The sequence below is a fragment of the Acyrthosiphon pisum genome, chromosome A1 (genome assembly GCF_005508785.2).
Source record: "Acyrthosiphon pisum isolate AL4f chromosome A1, pea_aphid_22Mar2018_4r6ur, whole genome shotgun sequence".
NCBI classification, from domain to species: domain Eukaryota; kingdom Metazoa; phylum Arthropoda; class Insecta; order Hemiptera; family Aphididae; genus Acyrthosiphon; species Acyrthosiphon pisum.
The window spans coordinates 59,352,264-59,362,773 of NC_042494.1; the positions used below are offsets into that span (position 1 = coordinate 59,352,264).

Sequence of the window (10,510 nt, forward strand, 5' to 3'; positions counted from 1 at the left end):
GAAGGGGTCATGCGAGGATTTGGTAAGTGAAATCCCCCCCCCCCCCCCCCGGTATGTAAGCCACTGAGTAGTATTATGAATCGTATTTAAAATCAATATACTAATTAATAATTAATAATTATTATTTTTTAATTATAACACTTTGAAAGCATTATGTATGATAATTTAGTGAATTAACTCTTAAGTTTTTCATATTTTTTTTTGTAATAGGAAATTTAAAAATGACAATTTAGTTAATTTAGTTAATTATATTTAATAATATTAAAGTTGTACTTGATAAAAAGAAAATATTCAAATAGATGTATACAATTAATTTAGAACATAGAAGTCACTATGCAATGAACATTTTTGAATTTTATTCCTTAAATCATAATATATTTAATATTTTCTATGGCATTGGTGTATTAAAGTGTTCGTTTTTCGGCCTCTTTAGGACATATAGCGCTCCCGGTGGTGACGACTATCTGTAGTAACATTTTCAATCAAGTTTTCAAACAAGTGACGACACCTTATCAATACACCTTGTTTTCTTCACATTTTCTAATCAATTTTAGTGATTAAATCAAGTTCTTAGTCCGTGCTTATGATATTAACAGGAATGGCCCGTCTCACCCCCCACCAGGCACCACAATAATGATGCGCGGGCGCGCGGCCACCAAACTAGTCTATTCCTAGAATAATGGAATTAAATATTAATTCTGGAAATCAGATTCTATATAAAGTACTTTATAATAATAAACATTGCGACGACGCTGGCACTGTCGCCCACCTCCTGCATAGTTCACACTGCTCAGAAATTACGATTACGATTATAGAGACTATAAAAAAAATAGAGTGCTCACCTCTTTAATCAGTACCTACCTAGTTACCTATAAGAAAACATCAATTACATATTAAAAATGTTGAATATAATATGTCCAGTAAAAAGGACACCAGTTTAAAAAAATAAGGCAAGAAAAGTTGGCCAAACAAGAAGAAGCATTCAATAAGACAATTTTTATAGTTTTGTTTTATTTCATTGAACATTAACCCCCCCCCCTCCCCGTGGGAGCACGCCAATGTACGGGGCGCTAGTATTGTAATGACTAGGGGCGCAAAAATAGTAAGTCCGCCCCTGCATATCGCACAACCTATAAAAAATAAATTGAAAAAATCAAATAGTTTCAACACAACTAAAAATGTTTTTTACCAATAGATCCGTCTAGTTGATATATATTTAGTATAGTAAACCTAATTTATTCGATGTAATTTTGTCAGTGTACATTATTATCACAAGAAAATGTATAATTATATTACAAAATATTAAAACAGTCTTAAAGTTATCAAATACGACCGTAGATTAACGTATTATTGTAGAAATATTTAATAATACCGTTAATAATTTGAATTGCGCGGTACAAAGGGTTGCGCTATCATAATTAGTAGAGTGGAAATACTGATTAAAACATTAAAACCGAAGGTTGGTTTAACGCTTAATTTTTTTTTTTAATTCTAGTAAAAACAACTTTTAAAAACCTTAGATTACATTTTTAAAGTTGTTGACTAATAACTTTTAGGTAGGTACAGAAAAAAGTTCCAAATTTCAAATGTTTATTAATAGCTTGAAAAGGTGGTGCTATTACAAATATTTAATACAAATTTCAACTATTCACAGTTATTTATTTTCGAATTATAACAAAAAAAAAACAAAAACGATTTTGTAAACAACGAGTGTAGAGCGCTTAAATATTCTGATTTTTCGAAATTTTATTTTAGTTTTTCCCAATTATTTGAATATTGGGATTTTTTTCGTTATTTTGTTATTCTGGTTCAGTTGGTGCCTCCAACAAACTAGTCAAATTTACGCTAGAATCCTCCCTCAAAGTTTATGATTTACACATTATTCGTCTTGCTCCAACTTAAGGGTGGTGAGTAAAGACAGATACAAAACAATAAAAATAAAAACACACATAATTGCAAAACCAATACATTCACACTCAGAGTTTTAAAAGTATTAAAATACTAATACTCGAATAATTTACAAGTCTGATAATTATTATTAGTGAAAACGCACATTCTGGAATTTATTCAGTATTTTTTTAGGCGATTTTTGCATCAGAAACTGGTCCATCACCGACGTTACACAGTTAGTCACCATCTGACCATCATGCAAGACAATCTTAATTAACGCACAACGCGGCTTTCTTTTGACACGATGAAAGTTTCGTACTACCATGGACCAATAGTAATGGACTGAGGAACTCGAAACGGCTTCGCGCGCGCGTATTATTATATTATTCACGGTCAGCTACATATCAATTACAAGTCATAAAGAGGGAGTGAGAGAGAGAGAGAGAGAGAAAGAGAGATACACAAAAAAAAATGTTCAGTGGGTTTATGGGATTACGGCTATTATGGTATTTTTCACGGAGTGTAAGTGGGAAAGTAAGTTCCGGGTGCTAACGCTGCAGAACGTTGGCGAGAGAAGAAGACATCCGTCGAGACAGCACGACGAACCAGCAGTGAGCTCCAAGACGCCGCTGTATCGACAATCCGCGGCTAGTGCGCGCAAAGTGCAGTTAGTAATCGTGTACCTCAAGTATTATTACGATCGTCGATCAATAGATCACTATAGTTGCCGGTTATACATAATCAGCTACTAACTGTATTAACGGTGTTATTTTTTTTTTTTTTTGGTCTCGTAATTTGTGCTTTGAAATTGTTCGTCTAAACGGTTTTTTTTTTGTTCATAAAATTACCATCTATCGTGGATTAGAACAAACAACAACATGATGTCTAAACGAATCGTTCAAACAGTAAGTAATTTGATAATCAATTAAAATTAATACATAATTAACTAAATATTCACCGGTTTTAAAATTGTAAAATAATAGGTTCTGACTAGGCAGTATAAAGACCACAACACTTATAAACAAACATATGAGAAATAATCGGTAAATAATACTAACAATCTACATACCAAATAATAATAACCATATATTAGTTAAATAATAGGAAATGTACAATAAAATGAATTTAAAAAATCACTTTATATAAACATCTTTAGTTTACGTTACAACTAAGTAACGTAACCTCTGCAAATAATGTACCAATTCAAAATATAACTACAGAAAAAGATTATACAAAATACCAATAGACTTTTTTCATTTAAATTCAAATAAACAGTAATATCTAGTGAAAAAAATTTTAATCCATTTTATTTGTAATGTGGTAGAAAGAAAAACCAACAAATAAAATAACTTCAAAGCTTTTAAAAAATATAAAATTATTCGAAAAGTATACTTTTTGGAAAATTTAAGATATAATATTGTAATTCTAACATTTAATTTTGTCCTTATTTTTACACCGTTGTTTAGAAAGAATATTTCTAAAAATGAAATACTTTTCGATACGATCCATGAGTGTTATTACTGTTAAAAATATCCACTTAAATATGATTTTTATTATTATTTTTGCATTATAACTATTTTATTACTTGTAACTTGTATACATAATATACATTTAGCTGACTATTCACCTGACAACATTTGATATTAAATAATAAATACCTTTTGAAAAGTGTCTTACAAGAGTAAACAAAATTAAACAAAAGTTGTAAAAATGTGGAGTCACTGCATAATCATGTTTAATTAATCGATTTCGATATTTTGTTCTAAATTACAAAAACAAAATCGAACTATTTACATTTGACTGTTAGAACCTTAATAAAAGTTAAATGCCGTTTGAAAATATAGTTAACCATTAACTGTCTATGCTGTTTTCTACTTAAACCGGAATATTAGACTATTAATATAATTCGATAATTTCAAAATATTTTTATTTCTGAAGTTTAAATTATATATAGCTTGGCATATAATAATAAAACAAAATGTCTTGGGTAATAAAACAAAGTTTTGAGTAAAATAGATAGAATTAACCATTGACTAATATTATTCTATAATCCATAAAGAAAAAAATGACGAAAAAATTCATAAAATTTCTATGAATCCATATTGACACCTACTGCTACTACTATAAAAGTAAAGATTATAATATTATATTTATTTATTTATATATTCATATTAGGTTCGGTTACCCTATCTACTGCGTTACAAATTATTAAAAAAATATCGGCAATCGATAATTAAACTCATAGACGAAATTTAGGAGGATACTTTGAAGGCCAGTTCCCCAAATGAAATATGCCATTTCCATTCCCTTAATTTATAAGTAACTGTGTCAATAACATTTATTTATTCCCTCAAATATTGTACTTATAATATTAAAGGACCACATATTCAAAACACAATTCAAACCACTTCAAAAATGGTACAAAGAATTTAGTTAACATTTTTTCTTCAAAGAAATAATTTTATTTTTTGGCATATAACGAACAATTTAGGTTGAATAAATTATAAATGTTCATATAATATTCATGTTATTCAATTTGAAAGCGTTGAAATATTAATCATAATAACATGTTTTAGACAAATATTTCATAATTTATAAACAGATTTTTCTAAAATAAATTTAATATTTAGTTTTATGTAAATTTAATATTTATACTATAACTACCTAATGTATAATATATACTTGTATACATTTTTTTTAATGAATTTTTCAATAATAATTAATCGTTTCGTTAAAATAATTTTTGATATAACCATTTACTTTAGTCTGTATCTAATAAATATAAATATTATTATAAGAACGATATTTCAACATGATAAACTTTAAAATTTTAGGACTCATAAGTATTCAATTTATATTTAACTTTAGATTGAATTAATTAATAGTATTATATGAAGAATATTACAAGTCATATGCAATGGACGATTATTTTATTACAAAAATTGTATTATTTATCTTGAGAATATATATATTTTTTATAAACAATATTTATACACAAATCATTTGTCACTATAATGTATAGCTGAAAATTTAAGAATAAAACACGTAAGAACCATATTAAGAAGCAACCCGTTAAAATAGAAATTAGTTTTAAAAATCCATATAAATAAAAGCACATAAATCACACGAAGGTAAGACATTCATTTTCACTTTTCTTAGACGACAAAAGAGAAGACCCCTCCCCTTCCCAATTTTACGTGTGAATTTAATATCTTATATACTTTCACGGTTTTCCACGAAGATTTCATTAGTGATAATTTACTAATACATTATTAATATTAGGTAAAAGAAAGATATTTTAAAATCATTTAATTTCTTGAAGTGAAATACTAACTAATTATTATTGCATGAGGTGGTCTTTAAACTATTTTCTTTTTCTAAAATCATAATGTTCATGTAATATACATAATACATATAAGTAGTACCTATGTTAATACAAAAATTTAAGAAAATTAATTAACAAAAATAGTATCAATGACAATAATACTATTGTTTTATTTTTTAGTATGTGTAGGTGATAATCAATTACCTAGTTAAAAATTAAAATATAACTTGCTGAAATATCAATGACCAAAAATAAAAGTTAAATTGTTCAATAATCAATAATAGATCCATACTATAATAAATCTTGGTCTCTAAAATTAATTACATTTTGTACTTTTCATTTGTACTTAAACTTATAAAACACAATATATAAAGCATATTTTTAAAATTTTAAATATCTGTAAACGAAAAGTAATAATATATAACTATAAGAGTGTATACTGTAGATTCTATTTTATATTACAGACGTACCAAGAAGGTAGCACATTACCGTACTAGGTAAATTATAATCAACAACTGTACAATACTTATAGCAACAATTGTCTAGGTAATTTTTTAATAATATGTACATATTATATACATTTCTCTATATATTTATATATATATATATATATATAATGAATGTTTTTCTGTTCTTTTATGCATTCCTTAACAACTGGACAGATTTTTATGAAATTTGTTGTGTGTGCTTGAGTGGTTCCCGGGATGATTTAGCTTCACAATAATTATGTTTTATTGGACCCGGTAGTGAACCTACCCTAGGAGGTGCTCAAACTGGGATTTTGAGATTTAAGATGGAAATGTTTGCTTATAAACGATTGCTATAAGTTATAGGAGAAATAATTAGTAGAAATTAGTATTTATTATTTTATTGGTTGCGATTGGTTAATCGGGCAGATCAGATACAATTTTGCATAAAATCAAATTTTTACACATTGCCTACCAAGGTGGCTGAGTTTCACTTATTGCAGCGAGTTACACCCAAATGGAGTTGAACAACCATAATTTTTTTTTAAGAGTTGTCATTTTTTATAGACAATGAAGTGCGCGGGATCAACTAGTATATTATATAGGTATTTTAATATTCTTATCTTATATCTTATTTTATTTTAATTTTTAAATAAATTTTTTTTTTTGACAGCAATTATAAAACATTGGGAACTAAAAACAAGTATAAAACTTTTATACATAATATAATAGTAATTTGCATATTTATATATCCATTAACCTAAACCAGTAAAACATTTAACCTAATCTAATAAAAAAATGAATTTCAATACAGATATTATTCAGATATTTATAAAAATATCAATTCAAAACTTACAAATAAGCCTATACTGAATTATGGAAATCTACTAAATTAGATCTGGAGTAAGTAATTTAAAACAATTCAATTTACCATTTACCTACTTGATAATAATTGTTTGTATTATTTGAAATGTATAATATCAAAGCAATTATACATTTATACCTATATGAGTAGTGGTCTCATAAGCTTTATTTTGTAAGTATAAGAAGGTATTCATATAAATTTATCTATAGAAAAATATTATATACAGGGAGACTTTTTAAGCATGTTCTTCTCAATTTCACGTTTAACACGTTAAGTGCCATGCGGCTGCCGGTTAACGGAAGTTTTACTGTAATATAAAATCATATTCATTTACGGCTACCAGCGGTCATGTGACCTGGTAGTAATGATCAATTGAGGCGGTCACAAAAGCATAAAATTTGAGATTTACAAATGACCACCAGCGGCCGCATGGCACATAACGTGTTAAATTATGGATAATATATTTAAATTCTGATTTTTAGAATTTTTTAGTGTAATTTAAGACGATATTTAAGAATTCTTAGATTTTTCACAACATTTAAGGAGTATCTTGTGGCAATACCAACATCGGTTTTTTTAATGAAAATGTACATGTTTTTATGCAAATTGTAATTCTGAAAAAATTGATGTATTGTTATTGAAATTTCAAATTTGAATGAAAAGTTTCTGAGTTATTTTACTTTAAACCTACTAAAGAGTAAGGATAATAGTCCATTAAATAATTTGTAAATGGATATGAGCTTGGTACCTATTTATAAAGCATGGAATACAAAATATTTGTTAGGTAATATATACTTATTCAAGTTAACTCGGACAATTTTTTAGTATGACAAAATGCTTACGAATTAATATTGCTGTAAATAATAAAATTTTAATAGACTTAGTATTTGAAGTAATACACCTAACTACTCGCCTAACTAAGAAACTTTTCATTCAAATGTCTATTATAAGATTTCCACATTTTCAGAAAAATCATCTAATGAACAATTCAAAATTTGCGTTAAAACATGTAGGTTCTCATTTGATAAACCAAAATCTGTATTTCCACAGGATTATCCTTATGAAAAATATATGTACTTGAAAATATCAGGATTTTTTTTATAATATGCATAATCAAAACATAAAAATATGGCGAGCATGTTTAAACAATTACCCTGTAAATCATTTTGATTTAAAAATAACAATAAATATCGAGATAAATATTAAAACTGAACATAAACGGTCAAGACCATATTAATTAAATTGAAAAGGTACTAAAACCAATAAAATAATTTCCATTAGGTACTTAAAGGGGTTAACAAAAAAAAATAATACCAACCTAAAATAGGTTTATAGGTACAGGGGTTATATAATATCTCACATTACTGTTGTGCTTTTATATTATGTAAGAACAATTTAAATTTGTATCCAGAAATATTATGATCAGAACTGTTATCTCATTCAATAATATAGGTAAATAATAGGTAATACAAACCTTCCATAGTACTAAAATCATTTTCAATTGATCTGACAGACTCCAAAAGTTCATTAATTTGCATTCCATTCAAAACAGCATCAGGAAGCGATTGCAGCCTTTTTAGACTAACCAACATCATAGTCCTTATGTCATTTGTTTCTTTTTGGGTCATTTGCACGAGGTGAGTGATATGTCCAAAGTAGGATAAAATCTTACGTTCTTTTTTTTTTGTGAACCACACGAGTGGAGTATTTTCACTGCCCAAACGTTCTTCCATATTGTCAGCAATCTCCCATGACTTGCTGACGAAATCGAGCACTTTGGTAGTCAACTCGAAGACGTCATCAACTTCATCAAAGGACACACCGCTGCTAGTTGGAATCAATAACACCACGCACACCAACAGGTATTTGAAATCCATGACTGTGTTCGGAGAATGTACAGTATTTTCCGGACAATGATGCTGTCAATTTAATACATTTGATCGCAGTGGAGCACTCGCATGACCGAACACTCAGCACATTCAACGAACAAAGAAGCGTTAGTACTTACTACTTAATAATAATATTACTCGAATCAGCAAAAATTAGACAGATAAGGATTTTGTGTTTGTTATTTATTGTATTCTTTTCACGACGGTAAAACAAACGTCTTTGTCATGAATCATTTACGACGAAATGAACCGCCGATAGTCTAGTAGTCTACACACGACGATACGCGCCGCGCACAAGGTCGCAGGGAGGGGATGCGAAAAAAAAATAATAGGTATGCACAATTTTCTTTTTCAAAGGAGACACACACGTTGCTCCGCTTCACTTATTATTAAGTAATGACACATGCACACATGACACATTATCCTGAACGACAGTACGACACTACTAACGAGTAACGACTGACGGGTGTACAGTGCACAACAATCAACAGCCGATAGCGACGGAACGCCGCAACAAATTACTAGTCTATAACTGCAATTTACTGACTATAGTGACTATTGAGTAATGAGTACTGACTATTATATTTATAATTTATAACTGTCTAATATTATTTATCCAGGAAGTTGTAGCTACTTGCTATTATTAGCTATTAGCAATTATTATTATATAAACCTACCACAACGTACGGTACAATAAGCGTATAATATAATAAAATATTTACTATTTAATAATAATATTATCTCGTACTCTCGTGTGTTATCAAAACTCTAATATTCTTATTTTATCATAGTTATTATCATTATTGTCACGAATAAAAAAAATTAAAAAGATAATAATATAATATTTTATCCTTTTAATCCGTGGTTAGGGTTATTAATTTATTATTAGTGTAATGTTGCAAATTGCAATATTGTTATAATTATTAATTATTATTTATTTGATCATGTCTTGCCAGCTAAAGGCTTTATTAATAAAAAAAAATATATATAATATCTTATGTCCGTATGTATAGTCAATTTATGTGTCACATTCACATTTCACCTAAGACATAGTTAGGTATTATGTTTTATACGACACATCCTACTAAACTAAATACAGTATTAATTGTATTTAATAATACTATATTTAGTTCAGTGGAAACATTTATTGACTATGCATACGGGCATTAAATTCTTATATAGTTATATCCAGGGCTTAAAACCGGTAACCGCCAACCGGTTTGGAGCGAAAACTGGTAAAAAATCGTAAATTTGAGAACCAAAAACCGATAACCGCTTTTAGTTTTGGAATGCTGGAAGCGGTTATTGGTTATCGGTAATCGAATAAATATCTAAATGTTAACATTAAAGCGGTTGACTCAAATTTTCAATCCCGGTTTTATAACCAAAACCTATTTCCGACCAAAAAAATTAACGGCTTTTTCGTGGAACTTAATACTTGAATTATGTCATGCATCATGATTAAGTTATAGTTGAATTTAATTTTCCAGCTATTTTTAAATTTTTTTCCCCAATTAATTGCTGTCGAGTATTGCTTATCTGTATTCTGTTGTGAATATCAAATATAAATATAGGTATAAGTGTATAGCTATATATTATAATACCGTCATAAACGTCGTCGTCCTCGTCGTCCACCTATTAAGAAATAGTTGATGGAATAGGGGCTCAGTCCATTTAGTATTTACAACTATTAAGTACTATTTAGTATTTACGATATTTTAGATTCTGAGTGGAACGACGAATGTATTGATTTTACAATGATGTGTTTTTTTTATTTTTTATAGATTCTGAGTGGAACGATGAATGTATTGATTTTACAATGATGTGTGTTTTTTTATTTTTTTAAAATTTTTTTTTGTGTGTGTACACGATAAGCAGTCGAAATAATGCTACGATTTTCAACTTCCGTATCTTGTTCGATCAGAAAGTGAATATTGTTGGTGCATTGGGGAGGTCAAATTTAAATTTCCCAGTAGTTTTCAAAAGCGCCGGGAAAACAAGGAAAAATTAATGGAAAACGGGAATTTTTACGCAAATCGATTTTCACAAATTGAATTTGGTTTTTGATGTACTT

The 10,510-nt window shown here is 28.3% G+C and overlaps 1 protein-coding gene across 1 annotated transcript in view; it reads left to right on the top strand.

The window, feature by feature from the left end:
- Positions 1–1,705: 1,705 nt before the first annotated feature.
- Positions 1,706–10,510, top strand: part of LOC107883725 (pollen-specific leucine-rich repeat extensin-like protein 3) — a gene marked incomplete at its 3' end in the record, with an annotated part of 18,958 nt that continues 10,153 nt past the window's right edge. The window contains exon 1 of the mRNA XM_029486242.1: positions 1,706–2,795. The remainder of the gene's footprint in view (positions 2,796–10,510) is intronic.